We start from the raw sequence: 23,079 nt of genomic DNA on the forward strand, positions 1-23,079 counted from the left end.
ACCCTCCCAGATGGTTTTCCATCCAATCAGGCCTCAGCACTCCCCTCGAGTTCCCCTGTGTAACTCAGGTTCACGCTTGATGGACAGATCCCACAGTTCTGTTATAGGAAAAGAGGCATTTTGGTTTCATGGTTACTTATTGCAGGCAGATTTTTATGGTTGTATTTTGGCATAGAGCACTGGTGCTTTTGGCTTGAGCTTTCCACATCTGTGCTCCACGGGGGTCATCTTGTGCCTTCACTGCAACCCCTCGAAAAGAAAAACGGGGCATGGTGATCATATTTAGTTACATAGGTGTGGACAACCATCTACAGAATGGTGTCGTAGAACAAAATCATTGTTGTGACTGCACCATTACAGCAGCTAACTTTGGGACTTCTTGAACACATTAAGGCTCTGGTGAAAAATAAATCTTCCAACGGACGGCAGAAATGATAGACCACAGTTTTTAAAGGGCTGAAACAAAGAAAACTATTAGGAGGAGTGGTGGATCCAGCTGCATTTTAAATTAAGATGAAAGGGGGGGAGAAGAGAAGGGAAAGAACTCTGAAGGAAAAAGAACTCTGAAGGAAAAAGAACTCAAAGGGAAATGTCGACCACAAAATGCTATGAAGTCAGAGCGAGCCTATCTCTTTTTAGTCAATTGTGGTTTTGCTCCACGATTTACTATAAAAACCTGGCAGAGTCCTAGGGGGCTAGTTAGCAGTTCCCATTGATATGACTGGAGCTGGGTGGCTTCACCACATGCTTGGCCAGGGGTGAAGTGACTCATAAACACTTGGAGGCTGAGGGGTGGGGGTTGTTGGGTGGGTGGGGGGCCATCCACCTGTGGAGAGACTACACAGCCTGTAGTCAAAACAGACACCACTGACCCTCTGTTTAGGCGTCAGACGACTGGAGGGTTTCACATAGTCACTTTTATTTGGTGTAATTATGATAGAAATCACTCATAACTGAATAACTGGCACTGAGAAAAAACTAAATTCAATGTGCTAAGTTAGCACAAAACCAGTGACTCTCAAACAACTTTCCATTAGACTGCACTGTCTGAAGGCAAAAACAATTAAATCAGATTATTCCAATTGTGGTTATGAAAACCACTGGGTAAATACAAGCTTTTCTTAAACTATACAGTCTGTATCTGATGGATTATTATATAGCATGTACCAAATGCTTTTTCATACATGGACTGAACTAAGTGTAAAAACACAATGTGAACCTTTGCTGTGTTTTATGGCCCGGGTCCATTTTTCCACACATACATGTTATTACATGTCTGTTTTTTCTCCTTTTTTGTTAATTCAGACAGAGAGAGGGAGAGAATTGGGGATACAGAGAGGGGGAGGGAAGGCAGTGCAATACTATTACCATTTCCTGTTTCTGTGGAGCCCGGGGTCTTCGGGGAGCGAGCTGAGAGGAGTCCTGGCAGCCGGCCGCCTCCGTTGGGCCAAGACACACTGTGGAACGGGGAGAAAATCGTGAAACCTGCCTGTAGAGAAGCTACTTTTAAATAATCCCAACACAAGGCTCGGAGCACTCATTATACACGACTACGACCTAATGAGAAATTAACCTAACATTAGATAAGCACTCACAATATTTACAGGAATGGCTTCATAATGCGGCTTCTTAACTTTAGCATTTTCTGTGATAAATCTCTTTTCCTCCTAAATCTGGATAAAACTAGTCAACTAACGATATTTGCTCTCGGCATCTCATCTTCTCAACAGTAAAGCAACTGTTTCTAATTAAATTTTAGTATCACTTTCTGGATAGTCTTTACCGAGAAAACATTCTTATAACTCTGAGTCTTTTACACTGTGGCTTTTCACTATAAACAGTCATAATAATACACCACAATTTTATTGCAGAAAGAAAAAAACAGGGATGCAGAAATAGTAGCAGTGGAATTTGGAGGAGGATAGAGGAATATGTGAACAGAATCTAGTGAAGCATAAACCTACGTGCCGAAAAATACACTTTTGACCCAAAACTCCATACAGTTAATGCAGCAGTAACGCTGCATTAAGTTATTGCTACAGTAGAGTATTTCATGCTTATAGTCATTACACAGATATATTGGGTATAAATATTTCCACATATTACTTTGTTATAATAACAGCATTAACACAAAAAGTAATAGAAAGCTGTTTGTTTTTTTGTTACAGCCCAGGGTTTGGGTTTATAGACTGAACCATCAGGTAAATGTTTAACCAGAAAATTTGTACTTGGAAACCTGTCTTGTAAGGGATCACTTAAGTAAACAAATATAGTCAAATAAAAGACAAATGTTGAAGAGCCCCGAAACCCCTGGCCCACCCTGGAGGAGACCCCCTTTCTCCGGTTCTGCCCAACACAACCTCCAGCCCTGCCAGCATGCTGTTCTCCTGACAGGCTCCGGCTCTGAGGCCTTAAGAAAACAAACTGGCTCTGATTGTGAAAATAGTGCCGTAGGGCCCTCCCAGTGCCCGCCGCTTATCTCGCACAAGGCGGGCTTTGTGTACTGAGGGGGCTCCTTGATGGCCCTCAACCACCCCACCAGGTGGAGACTTCTACGGCCAAACTTCTCATCCTCCATCCACCCCCCATCGTTTTCTCTCATTGCCCTCATGCATACAGTGACGCCCCCTCAGAGACCTCTGTGTATATTTTTAAAGGGGAGCATCGGGAAATTGATCCACAGGCCCCACACCGGTCTGTTGGCAAGAACCAGTTCCTCAACAGTTGGAGATGTTGAGACTTTCAAACCACAAAATGCCGGAACATATTTCATCTACAGATTATAAATAATAGATGCTTGATATATGGAATCGCATTCATTGAAAATAAGCATTAGTAAAGCTCAGGATAAAAAGTGTTTTCACTAGTTTTTCTGTAGCATAGAACATGTTTAATTACTTTGTCAAGCCTTGTTAAAGAAAGTGATCTAGAATCTAAAAATCTAAATCTACCCCTTTATTTGGATTTGCATAACAATCGATTTCAGAACATTTTTTAAATAAATATCAAGACTTCTGAAACATTTCAACAAGGCAAATAGGCAAATAGGTAACAACAAAGCTTTTTTTTGCCAGAAACTGATGAATGTCATTAACTTACTTTACATATATTCAAATAAGAGTAACTATGACAAACACGACCCACTAGTTAACCCACATGCTTATCACCTGTTGTGACATCAGGGATGGAGGAAGAGAGAAGGTTCTGTTTCTTCTCTCCATTTGTAAGTATACTAGTTCATAACAAAAAAGCCTCTGTGAGAAAATCACACATAGAATGAAACTCAAACATATCAATTGAAAACCAGTTCTGTACATTGAGTCAATTGTGTGTGTTCTATTGGCCTGGGGAAGTGAAACTGTAGATTGGCACTTGGAAGTTTCAATCTACTCAGACAGTTCTATTTGACAATTAATCATATTCACAAATTTGCTCAGTATAGTAATTTCTGACACTTAATTCCCAGCAGTCAATTATTGCAAACTACCAGAAACTGCTTTACACTGGAATAAACTTGCCAGGTGATGGAAAGAGATTTTAGTTTAAAAAAGGTTTTGTATTGAGACAAGAACTGTAACTGCAATACTTTGCTTGCTTGCATTTATCTCAAAGCTGTTTATAACCCAGTGTCATACTAGACTGACATCAGTGGACCATCACAAAAACCATAAGGTTTTTACCACCTGTGTCTCTCTCTTTACCAGCTCCCTGTCTGTAGTTCAGGGTGTTCATGAGTGAAAGCATGTTCCAGGCCTCCAGAGGTTTACTGGTCAGTCAAAGCCAAGTTTCGATGCAGCGTAGCTATGCAGCTTTTTACAAAACCACCTGTCAGACTCAATGGCCCGAAACCATCTATAAGCTTAACCACTTGATTGATGGAGCAAGGTGTAAGCTGTACACAGTCTTTAAACTGGTTCACATGTGGATGGACAGAGTTCTAAGTGTTTGATAATTGAGGCAGTTGTTGGTGAATAAATTAGTGCATTTTACAATGAATCTCTATTTGTGCTAGAACGACGTTCCTATTTTTAATTAAAGCTCAGTGAGCAACAGCTTGGATATTACGACAGAATCAATGGTTGCTGGTGCTACAAGAATCTTCAGATGCAAATGGTACCAATGGCTCAACCTTACCAGTACACTTGTTTTCAAGTGTACTACTCAGCTTTATGACCAATCGCATACACCCTCTTTGATCAGATACATGACTAATGGTCTCAACTAATACAATGACCCTATTTTGATATGAATTAAGTGAATCTTTATCCCTTCACTTCTAGTCTATTTGTGTTTATTTGGAAATACCGACTGTTTCTGTAAGCATGTGCTTGAGTGTGTGGGTTGAGTTTAGCCTCTGACTAAACTCACCCGATCACACTACTTCGTCCTGTTATTTACTTCCAGTATGCATCCCTCATTTCCATCTTGTGCCTTTATGTTAATGGGGTGGATTTGTAAAGCCCTGGGATACTTTTGAAGTTTCCACTTAAGTTAGGATATATCTACGCTTACTAACCTTATGTTAAATTGTGCTGCCTCAAAGGTTCCCCTCACATTCTGCCTGAGCACACATTAAGGTCACATAATGACGACTGGGAAAAAATTTGATTGGTCTACTTAGTTTCCATAAAGTTCAACTTGTTAAAAAAACACAATTCCTCCTCCAACGACATATTTAGAACATCCCTTGGATTCAGGTGGACGCTCCGTCAACAGGGAGAAAAATCTACCTCATAATTGATTTAGTCTAATAGCTGTGATTTAGCACAGCTGCCAGCTGTGTAGACACAGACAAAGAGCACAACACAGAGAGCACCTTCACTATTCACTTATCCAGTCAACTCCATATACTGAAGTGGGGGTGGATAAAGAAAACAGCTAAAGATCGATGACGAAGGCAAATATTCTTTCTTTGAGGTTTTTGAAAAGTGGGCAGCAAATATAAAAAATAAAACAAAGGTGACAATTTATATATTTTCTAACTCTGAGGAATTTTTCCATCTTATTCTTGAAAAATGAAATGCAATGATGAAATTGTTACAATGGCATAAGGGGAAACTAATATCTTCCATATGGAACATAAACTGAGCCTCGTTTGAGGTGGATGCTGTTGCACCAACCGTATTTCAGTTGGAATTCATTAGGAAGCTGGGGTTACATATTTCTTATGGAAACCAAAAGAAATGAGAAATGTGGATGAGGTTGTTTTTTCCAAGGTCCTTGGAGAGCCTGTATGTGATCTGAGACACTCGGGGTGGCGTCTGGATGAGCATGGGTTTGGATCAGGACCCTGCATCTGGGGCACATGTGCCGTCAACAGGGACAGAGAGACGGGGATACCGAGCCAAAAACTCTCTCTCTCTCTCTCTCTCTCTCTCTCTGTGTCTCTTTTCCTTTGTCTGAAAAAAACCCAGACTTTCCTGACAAAGCCTCAAAACTTTAAACTTCCTAATGTAGTTTTAGAACTTACTTTGTGAATAAGATAAAAAATAGTTTTAAACAACTGTCTTTATGAAACAATGGTATTGACACGTCTAATTGAAAAATTATCTCAGCAAAGAGCCGGTTTTCCCTGCGGTTGAAGTGGTTTGGTGGTTCAGAGAAAACGCAAATCTGCTATAGACAACCAATACTACCAAAGATGAAAGGAGCAAAACTATGGAGCAGCGGTAAACAAAGAAAAGGCTGTGGTTGTTGTGCTTCTTTGGCTGAAGGAACCGCATCTCGTTCCCCCTTGCAGTTTTTGGCATCTCCCAGGCTCGCCGTCCATTAGCAGCATCAGGAGGCCCGGGGCAGCCGACAGGAGTGTGACCGGAGATTATTGTCCTGTGTGCTTGTTTGGGTTAAGGCTTTAGATGGGGAAATGGGATTAGGATAGGCCCGGCTGGAGGGACACACACTAATGGGAAGCAGAGGAGCACTCGCCTGATCCTCCTCGACTCAGAGAGAGCAACCCTGTTATCCCACCTGATTGGATTAGCCCCCTGTTAAATGTGCTATGATAAGGGAGGACCACTGCTGAGACTCTCCTCGGTGCTGCTGGGGTGGGAGCGCACAGATACATGTACAGGGAGCAAATAGATTCCTCCACACGCTTTTTAATATCTGCTTCATGCTTGGCTCTGATTTGGTTGTGACGTGTAACTTGATTGTAGCATACCACACTTGGACTCTCACTGCCCTGCCTCGTAGCTTTGGTTTTTTCATATTTATATAATTCTTTGCTTTCAGATATGATAGATAACAGCTTTCCAACTACATCTTCCATGTACTGTAGCTGCTTGCGTGGACCACTGAAGTATTTATGGCATAATTTACAGTAACCTCACCTTCTATCACGCATCTTTTTATATGTATGCAAATCTTCAAGACTCAAACTTGCTAATTGCAGCCACTCCACCAATCAGACAGTAATTACTGGTATCCTGTCTGACTTTCCTTCCATTGGCTGAGCAGCTAATTTGAGCCGCGGTTTAAACAGCTGGAAAATCGCATCTCATGACAAAACTGGCGGCTTATGTTTGACTGTGCATGCATGCGAATGTGTGAATGTGTATCTGTGCTATTCTTTAAGTGTATGCCAGTTTTTGGTGTGTAAGGTTTATTGAAATAAACTCATCGTAAAATCTGCCTGGGCAGATGCGTGTAATGTAATATTTCTACAGGATCTCCTTCATACCTGCAGCTCTGCTCCTCTATCAATATGTTAACTATCTGACCTACCTGCCAGATTAGTCCCCCTCTCCATGATTGATTAACATTTTATTAATGTTTCCATTTGCCACAGGTTCAGGTGATACAGCATGACACACAGTGCCTACTCTAGGTGATGATTGGATTAAAAAGGTTACTGATCCCATAATTGCTTTTAAATTACCCTCCATGTGAGTGTGCGTCATTAATGTAATGATTATCCACATCAGACCAATGTTACCTCAGTGAATCTTTAGCCATTTAGCCTTGATAAGGTGACATGTCACACTCATCATCGAACACAGGCATAATCTGCTCAGACAAAAAGATATAGAAATCTTTTTCCAGAAAACATCACGTGTTATTAAGAGTGAAAGCAGCGACGGCCAGTCAACTGGTCATTTTGGTAAAGTACAACCTCACAGCCAAACAACAGTTAAAACAATTATCCCAAAGCTCCCACATGTCCAGTTGACGGCTGCTTACCAATTAGTCCTCTGTATATAGATCACTGTTACCTACTTAACTAAATCGTTGCTAATGGCTCGCCAATGGCAAAGTAGCTACAAATGGGTCTGATTGCTTGCAACAAAACATTCATAACAAAGCATGGTTATTAAAAGTATTTCGTTACGCATAGTTTTTATGGCATCAAATAACATTAAAAACAAACTTAATAGAAATATTTGGAGGAGGCAGGATTTGTGACCTATCCTGCAGCCAGCCACTAGTTGGCGATAAAGAGAGTTTGGCTTAACTTCTGGGGAGCCATCATGTCGTCCATCTTTACATACAGTTTATGGTTAGAATACAAGCTCACGCATTGCTTAAAGGTTTCGTGGGTAGGATTTAGTGGCTTCTAGCAGTGAAATTGCCCCCCCCGCCCCAAGGATGTCAGAGAATATACAATGGCTATCATGGCAAAAATGAAGGGGCTCTACGGATGGTGCAACATAGCAGACTCCATTGAACAGAACTCTCTCCAAATGAATGTATAAAGGGCTCATTCTAAGTGAACAAAACTATAACAAATTTTTGTTTCAGATGATTATACACCAATTAAAACGTAGGACTGAAAACGAAATCCTCTTACATCCATTCAAACCCAGGAACTATGACTGAAAAGGTTTTTCTGTTTAAAAACTGTGACCAAACAAGTACAACATGAAAATAGAATTGCTTGGGGTTGCTAGCGGCTGTCATGTGGGCCAGTTGTGCATCAGGCGGTGGGCCGATACAAAATAAATGTTGCAGCCTTTCTTATTGCAGCAGAGTATTTTCCACCAGCTTGTGTTTTGTTCATCCAGTAAATTCTTAGGGGAAGGAGTGTTTCATGCTTATGCAACTGGATGTGTCAGTGGATTTTTTTTCTCCGGTAGTCCAAAGAAATGGCTCAGGGTACAATTACTGTACTTGTATAATGACCCAGAGACTGTTCCGTCGTTTGGGTTTGACGTAAACCTAACTTGAACCCAAATCACACAGATAACTTGGTGAACAATCTGAACAACAGCTTATTCTTCACAAAATAGATATAGGATGATTGATAATACATATTGTCTTAGCAAGTGCATATTAAGACTAAATCTTTATTTATTAATATAGCAGTCAACATGGATTCCTTAGTTAGGAGGGTCAAGAGCCAAAACACAACAGCCGTGCTTTTCTGCTTCAACGATGCCAGAAGACGTGCAGCAAACTCTTTCTGCTTCCCTGCAAACACAATCTCATTGGACGTTTTCCACTGGAACTAATAGAAAACAGTTCTGTTTAACCTATGACTGTTTTTCTCATTGTTGTTGTTTTATTAAACTGGAGAGTTTCAGATGCAAGTGCTGAACTTTTCTGACACTTCACGAAATGTAAAGAAGCAAATGTTTTTTTTAAGAATTAGAAGGTAGCGTAAGTATTTTACATGGGAATGTGCACAAAGATTGGCACAGGCGAGAAGCAACAAACATCTCTTACAGTGTTAAATGTAAAATGTGAGTCATGCTTAGGTAAATAACTCATGGGATGTTTCTCGATCTATTTTGTGCAGCATATTCATAGTTAAACCTCTATCTGCATCCAAATGTGTGTACCTGTGTGTTTGGAATGAGTGAGTGTTCATTCAGTGTTCGGTCGAGCTGCGTATGTGTGCGTGTGTCTTTCTCATCCAGAGCAAGTCGTGAAACCTAATTGCTTGCACATGTGGAGGATTTTCAAGTGTTTAGAATAAAGTTGGTTTCAAGAAGAAGAAAAGAAAATGTAAGGAGGGCGGGGGGGGGGGAGCAGTCTTCTGCTAGAGACAGCCGCCCTGAACCCCTCCCTCTGCTGAAACCAATGCCTTTCTCTTTCTCTACTCACGGGAGTAAAGGTCAGGGGTCACGGGGGGAAGATCTCCGTGATTGGACACAGGCATGTAGTATCTAACATGGAGGACACAGTAAAGTTATAGAGTGAAACGTGAGACTCGCTCGCATCAGATCAAAGTGATATAAATGAAAAAAAAAAAAAACACAGCTAAACTTCTACCTTGTGGTCACTAAATGTACATACAAAGCAAATGAGACGAAAAAAGAAAGGCACAGCAAAGGAAGAAAAAGCCTCACATACCTCGCCTCACCCCTCCTCTCACCCCTTAGTCCTTCTTAGGGGGGAGATAAAGTGTTCCAGAGACGGGGAACCCAGCACAATTTCAAAAGATGTATCAGAGGGTAAAGATGGAAAAGTGCTTTTAATCTTGTGTAACCCTATAGGGCCCTAAATGGGAAGGGCTTCAGAGAAGGAATCCTTTAAAGAGGACATATAACCCTAATCAAAACACAGAGCAGAGCTACCACTTGATCTGCTGGGGCCTCCGATTGAGCTCGACCAGGCTGTAGTTGGGGATCTTTTATTGTTGTTGAAGACACACTAATGAAATAATGGTCTATAGAAGCAAATCAAATGATCGTTATTGCTTTCATACATGGCTCTAATGAATACCTTTACTTCGCATAAACCGCTATTCGGAACACACGCAGGCTTCAAAGCTCAGAGCATGAAAACAACTGCAATCTAACAGACACATTACGGTGTACATAATCTGAAAATAGGCTTCATCTCTAACACAGCATCCAATGAGGTTTTTGTCCATTCCCATTGTAACCTTTGGAACCCTATACAAAAAAACGTGCTATTCTCATAATTACCTGTACAGACTTTCAGTGAGGCTAAAAACTCTAAACTCTAAAAACATAACGTTATGGCAAAAGTAATACTGCCCCCCCCCCACCACATCCTTTAAACAATCTCTCCCCAACTCTCTTTTGTCTCATTTTTAACAATCTGTGTCCTTTCTTTACAGTGGTGAGTCCCCCCCATTCTCCCCCCCCCACACTTCCATTGATCAGGGTAATTGAGAACAGTCATGTACCCCCACCCCACCACCACCACCCCACTTCTCTGCTGTCCTCATCCCCACTGCCCCTCCCCAGCCTCATGAAAGCCCAGACATCTGGTCCACATACACCCGAAAGTCTTCACCCCCCGGCCCCCGTCACCTCCGAGCCTGTGTCCTTCTCCGGAATAACCAGACAGAGTCCCAGGACATTTGAGTGGAGAACAAGAAAATGTATAAGAAGAAAAACACACGGATCCAACGAGGACAAAAAGATGGAGAAACCGAACACGCAAATACAAAAGTGAGGCCACAGAGAGCCTCTCAAAACATGTTGGCATGGTGTAGATCTAGATGATGGACCTAAAATAATTAGTTTATTTTTTCTTATTACATCATTTAAATGTTAATGAAAATGCCTCCACTTCTTCCTCACAGAGAAAACACCATATGATAGGCGATTGAGAGGCCTGGTTCTCCAGCAGCAGGATCATTTGCCTTTATGCATATAATATGGGCATAAAGGCTATGGTGTGAGGTATTATGGGACTATAAAGAAAAGTGACAATATCACCTATGAGAAAATATATTTTGCCACCCTGTAGTTCTTTTATGTTAGGAAATGTGTGTTCTCTCCAAGTCTGCAGTAGAAAATGTAATGATAGAAAGAGAAGTGTGGGATTTTATGTTGTGTGTGTGTGCGTGTGCGTGTGCGTGTGTGTAGCGGTGTAAGTTACATGTTGCAGATAGAGATCAGGCAGGGACAGATTTAATTAACAGATATCTCTGCTTAATGTAGATTCTTTTGGCTCCCTCAGATCCTCTTGTGCTTATCCAACCAGAAATAACTTATCTTGGCTCCACACTAGTCATAATGTATTTCTTACACCATTTAAGGGAACAGGGGCTTCGGCAGAGAGACTACACTTTCATGTTTACTCACAGCAAACGGCAGTTGGCAAGATTAGCGCCCTGAGAATTGTCGCTAATATCTGCAGTACGTGTTACATCCCCATACATTCCACATCCTATGCAGCATTTCACACGTTGTCTTTGGAGACTGTGTGTGTGTGTGTGTGTATTAATTTGCTTGCCATAAACTTAAGCTAATAGAGATTTGCCCTTTTAACTATCTCTCAAGGTGACCAGATTACTGACATCAATTAAAGCAGGTCCTGCTGGCTGGACGCCCAAAGCACACGCTCACCCTCAGAGGAAGAGAAGAGATCATCATCCAATAAATCACACGAGGAAAGGAGGGAAGGGGAGACAGGGAAAGAGGGAGGGGGAAAAAGTGAGTGAAACTGACAATACAGCAAATCAGACTTTAGAGAAACTTCGGTTTCCTCGTAGAAGCTATTTGCCTGTTTCAATGATTCCTACAAAGTAAATAATGAAATAAAGTTTAATGCTTATAGATTTTATATACGGTTTCTACACTAAGTACAGTCCTACTAAAGCTGCCACAGTTCAGTGATCTGGAAAGAGTCAATGGGATGGAAGAGGAAGAGAAGGAGAAATTAAAGACAAGTAGATGAGACTGTGAAGAGAAGGTCACAGACAGTTTATTTTTATACTGCACTGAAATACTCAATTATCAACACAGTCGTCCATACAACAAATGTGTGTTTTTGTTTGTCTAAGAGCATCAATTAATGCATGGGTGCATTAATAAGTGTGATTAAGAGAGTATGTGTATGTTTATTGCCTTACATTTGGTTACAGCAATCTTTGAGCCTATTGGTGACAATGAATCAGCCACTGGGGGCAAATATTTTGAGGTTTCTGGTTGAGACAGCGGGGGTCCAGCCGTTCACTGAACACTGGTTATAGTCCAACTAGTTTCTTTTAATACACGAGTCAAAAGTTTCTTCACATAAAACACAAACAGCAATTTTTATGAATATTTGAGGTCCAGACGACATTTTGGCTTGTAAATTAATAGAGATAAATCAAAAGGCTGATAGCTGAAGCATTTCGGTCAATGTGTTCCACCTCTTTTGCTCTCCACACCAAAGCCAAAGTCTGCTTGAATGGGATTGGTCAAAATCTTGCCTCTACAGATTCTTATACAACATATAGAATCTGTTCATACAGAGATTATGGTTATAGTTATTCACATGTAGTTCATGTGAATGTATGAAAATTCATATGGTTATGTGTTAGAAACATTTAGGACATTTGAGAGTTTGTGAGTGTCTGCATGCATGCGTGTCATTCCATGTGCGAGTGTGTGTGTGTCAGTCGAACTCTTCCCCCAGGCTTTCTTTCATGTCCGCTCATTAACACTTTACACTGAAAGTGGAGAGCTAAAGTTGCCTGAGCGTGAGTCAGATTCCCTCATCCAAGTCCACCGGCAGGCAGCCCGCTCCGCTCACTCTAAACTCTGTAGATTCAAAGTATTACACATCATTTTACAGGAATGTGAGGGCCTGTGGCTTAGTGGCTTGTTCAAGAGAGAGATCCACGAGTGGAGCTCCTGCATTCACCCCCGGTCTCTTCTTTTACAGTATTTCCCATTTGGCCGCCGGTGTAGGTTTACTTGAAACCAAATCAGTGCCTGGTGAATTCATTATGCAGGTGATGCAATGTCAACTTCTTTATGTGGGTGGGATAACTGATAGCAATCACTCCCTTAAGGCTATGTAGACTAATACATAGTGCTACTGCTGCGAATATATTACATTATGGAGAAGCACATGTCGTTTTGTGCAAGATAGCTGAATTTTAAGTATCAAACTAGGCATGCAAGCATCTATGTGTGCACCAAGTGATGATCTAAAATCCTCAGCATGTCCATCCGGTTACACCCACGTGCGCAGACACAATGAGTCCATCATTAAAAGGACTAAAATACAATCCAATGACACATAGCACTCTGTTTAAAAGCATACTTTAAGGGGGGGATGAGGAACTTTAATTAACCTGGGCTGCAGATAGGAGGGAAGGAGCAGTTATCCACTGGCCTCTGGCATGGTGCCTGTGCAGCCCGGAGAGGTGAAATATATTCTTATGGATCCGGAGTCAGCCCTGTGCAATATTCTCTGCCTTCACATACTCATTAACCTTGCAGGTGCGAATGCGGATAAAGATTGGGACAGATGATAGAGAGAAGGGATACAAGAGATAAGGAGTCAGATGAGAGGGAAAGGAGAGAGGGAAAGGGAGAGAAGAGAAATTGCCTGATCACTTCACCGCACACCGTTAGCAATTTAATCAAGGGCCTAACAAACATGGGGTTGTTTCTCTAACTGCATTGGAGTCTTCAGTTAATACAGTCGTCCCTAATTCAAAACAACGCCTGACGATGCTGCAGACACGAGTATGAGTGAAAAGATAATTGATTGTTTTTAATCGTTAAGACATTTTCCTTGCGTCAATGAAACTGCCCCCCCGGTCCTAAACTTGTCAGTTCTCAATGTAACACCTGCCCCTGTGGCCTCTCCTGTCTCTGTACCCCCCTTTCTTCAAAACATCCCCCCACCCACTCGCCCTCTGAGTTACTGACTCCGTAGACCTCGGGTCCAGCTTTCCCAGACGGTGATTTAAAATAACAATTGCATGCATATCGGGTTTCGGGCCTCTGAAATACATGTGAGATGAGGTAATGTGATCAGTCTAGAGCGCCATCCAAGCCTCTAACTCTCTCGCTGTGTGCATGTGTGAGTGCATGTCTTAACTGTCTTTATGTTTATATTTTGTTAAAAGGACTCTATGCATTTTAAATGCAGAATGTGGTGCAGGGAGAATAAATAGCGCAGAGAAGTTTAAAAACAGCCACTCTCCGTCATGCTGGACATCGTGTCGAGCGTGAGAGCTTAGTGCCTGTTTTCAATTAGATCCCGAGTTAAAATGGCATTAAACTCGTACATGGTTTCATTGAGTCAAAATTACAACTCAATTAATACCCCATAAAATGGTCACAGAGTTAACGATTGAGCAAAGAGACAGAGCCATAACGTTACCCATAACATTAAAATCAGAAGTCAGGGCTGCAGTGCCTCGCTGCACATGGAGAGGCACAGGACGCTTGTCGACCCAGTAAGTGCCAGTGAGTAAACACTAATAATAGCTTCCATAAACCCACTCATATGGCACTGTGGGCCAGGCCCACGGGGACCATTAAAAAATGCTGCGGCTTAGGGCATCCCTCGCAAAAAAAAAAGACCTGTGCAGAAGTATTGTGCCGCGCGTGACACTGGTGGATGGCGGCAGAGAAGGGTGATAAGAGCGACTCCTGGAAACAAAGAGCCGGAGGGACAGATACGACAAGCAATTAGAGAGGAGAATAAAAGCAGCCATTATGCAGGAAAAGAAACTACAGATGAATGCTCCGCAGTGATGGAGCAGCGCTCTGATTAACAGTAATACCAGGAGAATTGTTTTTGTGATTAGGAGCGACTGCAGCTTAGCATGGCAGTTCCACTCTCCGTATGATTTGTGGACTTCTCAACCAGCTTTGCATAAAAACGCTAACAAGCTACCTGGATGCAGTAAATAAAATATTTGGAAAGAAGGCAAATAACAGAGAAGTAAAGCAGCATCGGTAGGCTCGTTTTTTTTTGCTTCATCCACAGTCCCCGTACCACGCCCCCTTGTCGTAGATACTCTATAATTCCCTTCCCTCATCGCTCTCTCAACCCCCCCCCCCCCCCCCCCCCCCCCCCCCATCCTCTACATGGCTTTAATAAACACACACTCCTGGTTTAATCTCACCGCAACACGTTCATCTCACTGCAGAGACGGGACTGAAATCACTCACTCCTATCCTCCCCCACATGTCCTTTTTTTTTTATTCTCCCCCAGCTCCTTCCCTCCCATGACAGGTACCTTTCAATCAGGTAATCACTGGTTAAGTAGCCATTTTCCATTTCTGGGCCTATTGAGGTCTGGCCATGTAGAAAAGACAGGGCCTTGTAGGTATGGCTGCTAATGGGGCAACAGACAAGGCCTCCCCATTCTGTCAAGGGGAGCCGAGAAGGAGAGTGTCTTATCAGCGAGCCACAGCCACCATCCCTCACCAAATTGGCTTCTCCTTACCATCTCCTCCTTTCTCCTCCTCTCTCTTTCTGCTGGCCACCGTCCCCACCTGCTTATCCGTAACTTCTTCCCACCCTTGTAACTTTTCATTTTTCGAAAAAAAAAAAAAAATCAGAAGTCGCTTCTTTTTTCCCCTTCAGATCACAGCGCTGTATGAGGAATGATGACAGGTTAGTTCACGTATTTCATCGCCGGCTCCACGTGTAATCCGCCTTGCTGGAGAAGGCCATCCACAGCCCTCAAGTCTCTCTGACTGCTCCCTCACTCTGAGAACTACAGAAATGCACTCAGTAGTTTTCCATAGACGCTTTTCTGCTTCTCGTTTTTAATTTTTTTCTCCATTTTTTCTTTCGCGGGCTCCAATTTTTAAGTGAAAACACTGAAACAACTTGTGCCATTATATGCAATCGACCATTACACATAGCTCCCTTTCTCTCTGCATTTTTTCCAAATATTCCTGCTCGTTCCCTTTTATCCCGGGATGTGCGCAATTAAAGTGCAATCTCCTCTCCTGCTCCCCCCCTCGGTCCCATATGTTGTTGAGTGGCGAAGCTGTTGAGAAAGAGAAGTGTTAACCTCCTCTCCAAACCGCAGGCAGAAGGGCTGCATTCCTCCCCGAGTACTCAACGTGCTGTTTATCTGCAACCATGCACTCAGTCGCCATGGCAACCCCAACCAAATACACTGGCCTGTTCAACTCTGTTTAATTTTTTCCTCCCCTTTTTTGATTTCATCATTGGGCTCCCAAGCTCCCTCTCTCTCTAAGATAAACAGAGATGGAGCCTGTACTTAGCCAAGCCTGCGTGAGTTTGTTTTGAGTCTCCGCCCGGTTCGGGTCCATGACGCTGTTTCGCCATCCCTCTCACTTTTTCACAGCTTGAGAATTGGAAAATGCTCAGCGCTTGTGGAGCAGAGGAGGCCGGGGCTGCGGTCGGAGTTGGCCCGGCTCATCCGAGACATAACGCCCCAAATAGTTTCGGAGCGGCGTGTTCATTGCCTGGCTTACGACATGTCAACCTCGGAGATGAGTCGCGTCTTAAAAAACGGTGGCCTCTGGGAGCACTGAAGATTCATAATTTATCTGTTTACACACTGTCACCACCGAACGAAATAAACAAATTTTATCACTCGATTTCATACGCAGAGCACTCATACGCAATCACACACAAGCTTGTCATATTCAGGAAATCAGTGAGATGAGCCCTAAAACTCACATTAACGGACTATAGCCTGTAAGACGACACTTTGTTCTCTTAATTAGCACTTCTTCTACTCCATTCAGCCGACGTTCCAATGGTTGACTATTCCTTTATTAGGCAGGATTCCATCTCCAGCTTTCCAATAGGCACTTAACTCCTGTCTAATAGAGGATTTTCCCACACTTCCTCTGACAAGTCATTCAACTGAGAAGAGTTAATTTGTTTCTAATGCTTGGCTAATGGAGGAATCCCGATGGCAGGAATTGAGTGCTGGATTTTTTGGGGGATTGACTTCCTCGCCACATCCTCGTCTCAAATGAAGTCTATAAGATGAGGATTTTTTTTTTTTTGCCTCCTTCAAACCACAGAGTTGTAGCAAGAATCAGTTTACTCGAGGTCTTAAGAACGAGGGAGAGGGAAAAATGGAAACTATAAGGGCTAAGTTACACTCCACTAAACGTTAAGCTGAATTGAATGTTGAGCCCTTAGAGTCCAATCAGAAGTCACAATACTGCAGCGAGAAAGGACTGCCCTCCTGCAACGGTGCATACATTGTTGGTTTTTATTATTCTCTCTCTTTTTCTAGCTGCGGATGTCAGAGGGGGACTCGGTGGGACTATCTCAGCCCTGCAGTGGCCAGTCAGTTAGCGTGTGAGTGACAGCCTGTGGCACTATCAGCTGTCCTGCTGCACAGCAGAAGTGTCAGAGAGGGAGAGAGCCGGGGTGAGGGTGAGGATGAAAGTAGAGCCATGCCAGGCACAGGGGATGAGGCTCACCAAGGGCTATCTGGAAATAGCACTGTGGCCCAAATATGGCTCCTCTAATCAATCTAATTCCGTCTGCAAGCTCTGGCCTTCTCTCTCAGACGTTTCTCTGCGTCAAGATAACCTTATCTTAACCTGCCACATCCTTTACAATTAGCGCTCGTTCTATAGACACACACAATAGCACACACCAGCACAGTGGAAAACACACACAAATCTACAGCCTGTGTACTGCGCGGGTAAATCAGCTTTTACCAATTTGGTAACCGCTCCATCTTTAGATACAGAACATTTGTAATTGAAAATTGTGTCGAGTTGAACCTCACGTCACTTCCCGAATATTGCAAACCACCTGAAAACATTTTTTTCCGGAGATTTGCATGGTTTCATTTCTTTGCTAATGTCCGTAGCAGCTGTCAGACGTTTAACGTGATCTGGGAAGCGAAGTGCATCCACTGGGACGGTGCATGACAATAGCTTGAAAAGGCAAAACGTTGTTTAGCAGAAAAAAACTTCAGCTCTGCTACTGTTTATACTTCACACCTGTGTTCTGGAAGAGCGAGCGCTAGTGGGGCATCGTATGCCGGTGATACATGATCATCAGAGCATTTTGGTATGGCTAGTGTGGCGGAGGGAGGGGTAGACGACGAAGGGGGGGGGGGTGTTCAAAGTGCTGTGGGCTCTGTCACGTCATCTTAGATTGGAGGGGGTAGAGAACTATGAAGATGAGACTTTAATGAGCTAGCACTCAACATGGCGACACTCACCACACCTGATCAGCTCCTGATTGCCATGGGAATCCTCTGTTCCCTAACCTGCCGGGAGGCAAAGCAGAGACAGCAACTCCTGCTGGAAACATGGGCAGATCAAAGAGAATCTGCCAGAAATGAATATGTTTATGCTTGTGTGCATTAGCATAAGAGAGGGGAAGGGATTCTTTTCTTTCTTCCCTTTATGAGCGTAACGATCAAGTATTGGAGTAGGTGCAATTCTTTTGTTCCATTTTAAACTTGCTCTGTGTTATCCTGGCCAATCTTCAAAAATATCTCCACAGAAGATAAATCTCAGCAAGGTCAAACTAACAAAGACTTTACCTCCTCCCTGTTTTCTCTTCCCTCTGATAACTCTTTGGATTTCAAATACATTCTCTGCTGCCTTCCCTGAAGTCAGGGACACAAGCCGCCTATTGATCCATCGCTCCGCTGTTTTATGTCTGTGCATTCAGTGTGTGTTGGTGTCTGTGCCAAGAATATATGCATGTATGCTCCTGTGTACATGCACGCACGCATGCACGCACGCACGCACACACAAGCCAATGGTGACTTACCAAGATAATTAGGACTAGTAATGATGTGGTGGGTGGGGAGCCTTTACTTCACCAATGCTGATGACCAGTGCCCTTGAAATCCATCATGGGGATGAAGGTGGAGAGATAGAGCCTGATCAGCATACAGCCAGTCAAAAAGAAAAACACAGCAGCTACACCACCTTCCATCACATTCAAAAGATGTTTTATCTTTTTACACTACATAATGAAAAGGGAAATGATTAATCACGTCCTTTATATAACTAAAACTACAATGGTGGCATATTTCTCTGAAACACTGATAATCTCTGCCTCTTTAACATTTCTATAACAATGACGTGATTTAATGGACAAGCATATTTGGAGCGGCTCACCTCTGAAGGGGGCAAGAGTATTTGAAGACTCTTAACAGTAGCACAGAGAGCAAGAGAACCAAAGCGTTTAACCCACAGCAGTTTGCCCCTCATTTGACACCACACCAAAAAAAAAAAGATTAAAATAATTGATCAATTTACTCAGGGGCCAAACTGATCAATAAGATACATTATTAAAAGAAGGCTATTGATCAGGATGGAGGCAAGCCGACTAAAATGTTTACCGCAGCAGAGAGGCCGGGATCAATTGTGCGGCCAATGCAGTTGAATAGAGCCCCATGTGGATCAATGCAAGATGGAGCAATAGGGCTTATGGATCTGCCCACTCTCCAATGTGTCTTTGTAGCAGGCTGAAAATGAAAAAGTGAAAGTTTGAGATACAGTAGAGATCGAGTCAGAGGCGGGACAGGCTTTGCCTTCTTTACCACCACAGCACAGACTTTTTTTGTGAGGAAGAAATGGATTTAATGCATTCAGAGCTCTTATTTTGTATATGGTGAGCATTCTGTGCATTATGGATATTAGCATGACCTTTTTAGTCTCTGAAATCAATGTCTATATCTTTTTGAAAAATGAGTGTCCTACAATTGAATGTTGTACAATGCAATATGACAACACAACTTTTACAGCAAAAAACTAACAAACTTTTTATCTTTCTCACAATATCTTCTACCTGCGTTTCAGTTTAGCGGCTAACTGTCACATTCTCCAATTTTGTCTGAGTATAAACCAGTATTTACTGTAAATGCTAAATTAGTAAGTAGACATTTCAAATGACTCTGCACTTTCAATTGCTTCACCACATAATGATGAGGTAACTTTAACAAATATAAATGGATTTCTTATGAAAGTCGAAGGTGGGGAAATCCCAGACAACCGTCTGCAGCTACTTCATGTAAATACATGTAAAAACAATGCAAATTTGGTCTTCAAATACACACATATAATGTTGAATAAATAAATATATTTGACAAAGCTATGTATGTATAAACTGTATTGATATATGTATACATAGTGACTGCACAAACTCAAATTTCCATGTACATTCCTATGTGTTATGTGTGCACACAGTACTGTATACTGTGTGTGTGTGTGTGTGTGTGTGTGTGTGTGTGTGTGTGTGAATTTATGGGCTGTTGACTGTGGACAGGAACATTTAAAAAAAGTCAACACAGACCACTACTCCGCCATCAGTTCAAGGAGCTATTTTCCACACAAAAGAAAGCTTTGAGGAGAGAAAAGAGAAGGGCAGAAAAAAGAAACTGATTTTAAAATGTGCTCTAAAGAAAAGCAGACTCAAGGCTCCTCTCTTCGCTCCCTTCTTTTCTGGCTCCTTTCTTTGCCGCTATAGAAAGGAACAGAATGATTGTGGGGTGCAATCGGAGGGGGGAGGACGGGGGTTACTGAATAGACCTCAACGCTTTTACAGATTTCCTCTCTCCCCACCATGGAGGACATCTGACCTTTGAGGGGGAAGGATGAGGGAGACAGGGGGAGACAGAGATAAAGAAGGAGGGGTTGTCGGGAGAGAGGGGAGGGAAATCATAATGAAAAGTGGTAATTCCTTAGAGAGTGAGTGAGAAAGAAATGTCTAAGGGCCAGTAATGAGATCGTCTGACTAGCGGGTTGCTATAGCAACCACCACATTATTACTATACACTACACTGTATGAATGAGAGAAAGACCATCTATTGTTGTCACAAGTGGATGGGTCAGAGAGAGAGAGAGAGAGAGAGAGAAAGACTATGAGAGAGGTGAGGAGAAGCAACTCTGAGTGAAATGGCTGATGCATTAAATGCCACTAATGGCAGAAAATTAATATAAATTGTAATGATACATTCTTTTGACCAAGTATAGTCCATTATAATGTACTTAAAGTTATCTTATCTTATCTTAAATTGGTCAGTCACATGTAAGGCTGAGTGCAGGGCGCTCCACTCCCTGGATGATCCAGGTGGAAGACAGTGACTGTCTGCCCAGTGTCCGCGGTGTCTAATTGGCCGGCCAGGGATCCAGGTGGGGGAGAGTTAACCCTGAGCAATTGTTTGGTTGGTTGGTCAGCGCCGCGCTCCCCCAGCTCGGAGCTGAGCTGCAGATCTGATTACTGTGGTCTCTTTACAAAGCCCGCTTCCACCACCTGCTCCCACTCCACTCCTCCAGCCTCTGATAAACTATCATCACTGCAGATTGAGACAAATGATCTCCCTCTCCCTCGTAGTCCCACTGCCCAACTGTTTGTGCATGTGTCATTGTGTGTGTGTGTGTGTGTGTGTGTGTGTCGAAGAGAAAGAGAGAAGGGTAGAAGTTACAGCTATGAACAGATAACTTAATGTTTACCGTAAGTTTTTAAAGTGAATTATATGTATGTCTTGCTGTGTGAATAAACTTGGAATAGTTTGGATTCCTGGGTGAAAGTGAAAATACATCAAGGGAGACGGAACAAACCATTTGTTTGAATACGCATTTTTTCAGTCAAACTTGCCTTTTTGGGTCTGTACGGTGGAGTCGTGTGACACTGGCCCGTGGGTAACGAACATTTCCTTCCTTGGAGGAAGTACTGGTTCATGTGAGCCCCGGAGACAGGAGGCGGTGTGGGTCAGCGATAATCGTATTGAATGGACAATGCCGCAGATAGGTGTGGGCAAGCCAACCCGCATGCCTGGTTTGACAGTGAGGGCCTGCAGGAACTGGCCGCGAATACACACTCACGCTACGGGGTCAACAACATAACAAAACAGCCAGATAAGGAGCACAGACATCCCACTTCCATTTTCTTTTTTCCGTTTGTTTGTGTGGGTATCATGGAAAAGGCACAAAGACGTGGCATTTAGACAGAATGAACAGGCATCATGCGCTATTCCTGTGTGTGTGTGAGTGTGTGTGTGTGTGTGTGTGTGTGTGTGTGTGTGTGTGTAATTTTGATTTATATCCCAGTGGGGATATTAACCTGAATACCCACTAACCCATGGGAACGTGTGATACCAAGTGACACCCTTTTGTACTTTGACAAAAATATAACAAATGTACCTGGTGTGGTAGCACGGTGGTATTATAAATTGTATAAAAGATCCTCTCTACTGTATTTTAGAACTGGTATTCACATAAAAGTATATGGCTCTTAAATTGATTAACAATCATCTGCTGATATTGGTTTATAGGTCATGTTGTAACTGCAGAGTCATGATCCTCTTGATATGGAAAAGGCCGGACAGTGGTAACATGGAACCACTTGCACTTATTGTCCAACCCCATTGCACAAAGAAGGGGCCCAGTGCCATCCTGCAGGATTTACACTAAGTATGACCTGCCAACCATGAAAAACTGTTGTGTGATTTTTCTAGACGTAATAACCGGTAGATTTTTTGTGGCACCCAGCACTATATCAGGAGGTTCATCAACATTGCAGCAGATAAAGCAGTGATAAAGCATCTTGACAGTTCAACATAGTAAAAGTTAAAATTATGACTTTTATTAAACTAATGCTATCAGGTACAACTGGGTGCCGTCAATCTGTGTGTTGTTCAAAAGGAACACATTTGAATGTGGACAGTGTGCAACCACATCTCTTTGATATCTTGCCCTCTGTTAAGGGCCCCAGGGAGTGCAGTGTCTAAGTTGGTCAAATTTGGACACACGATATATTCAATAAGAACATTTTGAAAAAACATTTTTTAGTTCAGCAGTCGATTTTTTACTTGCCACAGCTCAATAACTCCAGGTCACATTTGCAGTTTCAGAAAGAAATCTTAGCATTACCACAGGGCAGGAAAAACAGTCCAATTCAAACAGGCAGGTTTAGAACTGCACTTGTTAAATATAAATACAGACCCCAAGGTTGCAAGAATAATTCTTCCTGCTGTTACACTTCTTGTCAATGCTGCCACCACACCATTGACTTAATGGAGGAAGATTGTCTCGCTCAGCTCAAAAAAGCAGGCGGTGGAACCAGAGAAGAAGCACCAGTCCAAGAGCTGCGATTGGCCACACAGTCCTAGTAGATGTCATTGATGAGGTAGGCACACTGAGTGAAGGGAGTGACAGAACCAATGGAAAAACTAAAGGGATGCCAAAGTGTTGGAGAAAACTCTGTGAAGAAGGGCGGTTTTTATATTTACCGGAAAAGTTTGTGAGATATATTATTTTTCCCACCCGATGGAATTGTTGGTCTCCCTTGTCTCATGAAACAAAGGAGCGATTTGGAGAGAAACCCGTATTCTCAACCCCTTGGACATGGGATGTAACTTTGGAATGAACACTTTCACTTGCTATTTGCCCCTCAACGTTTAACGAAACGGGTAACCACGGCAACCCCAGGATGTTTTGTTTCCCCAAAGCAGTG

At 42.6% G+C, this 23,079-nt stretch overlaps 1 long non-coding RNA gene across 1 annotated transcript in view; it reads right to left on the reverse strand.

The window, feature by feature from the left end:
* Nucleotides 1-20: 20 nt before the first annotated feature.
* LOC133934394 (uncharacterized) overlaps nt 21-23,079 on the reverse strand; it is a 68,369-nt gene continuing 45,310 nt past the window's right edge. The window contains exons 2-3 of the long non-coding RNA XR_009912581.1: nt 1,369-1,457; nt 21-98 (exon numbers count right to left, since the gene is read on the reverse strand). This is a non-coding gene — a long non-coding RNA (uncharacterized LOC133934394). The remainder of the gene's footprint in view (nt 99-1,368; nt 1,458-23,079) is intronic.

This window comes from Platichthys flesus, chromosome 3 (assembly GCF_949316205.1).
Source record: "Platichthys flesus chromosome 3, fPlaFle2.1, whole genome shotgun sequence".
Lineage (NCBI taxonomy): Eukaryota > Metazoa > Chordata > Actinopteri > Pleuronectiformes > Pleuronectidae > Platichthys > Platichthys flesus.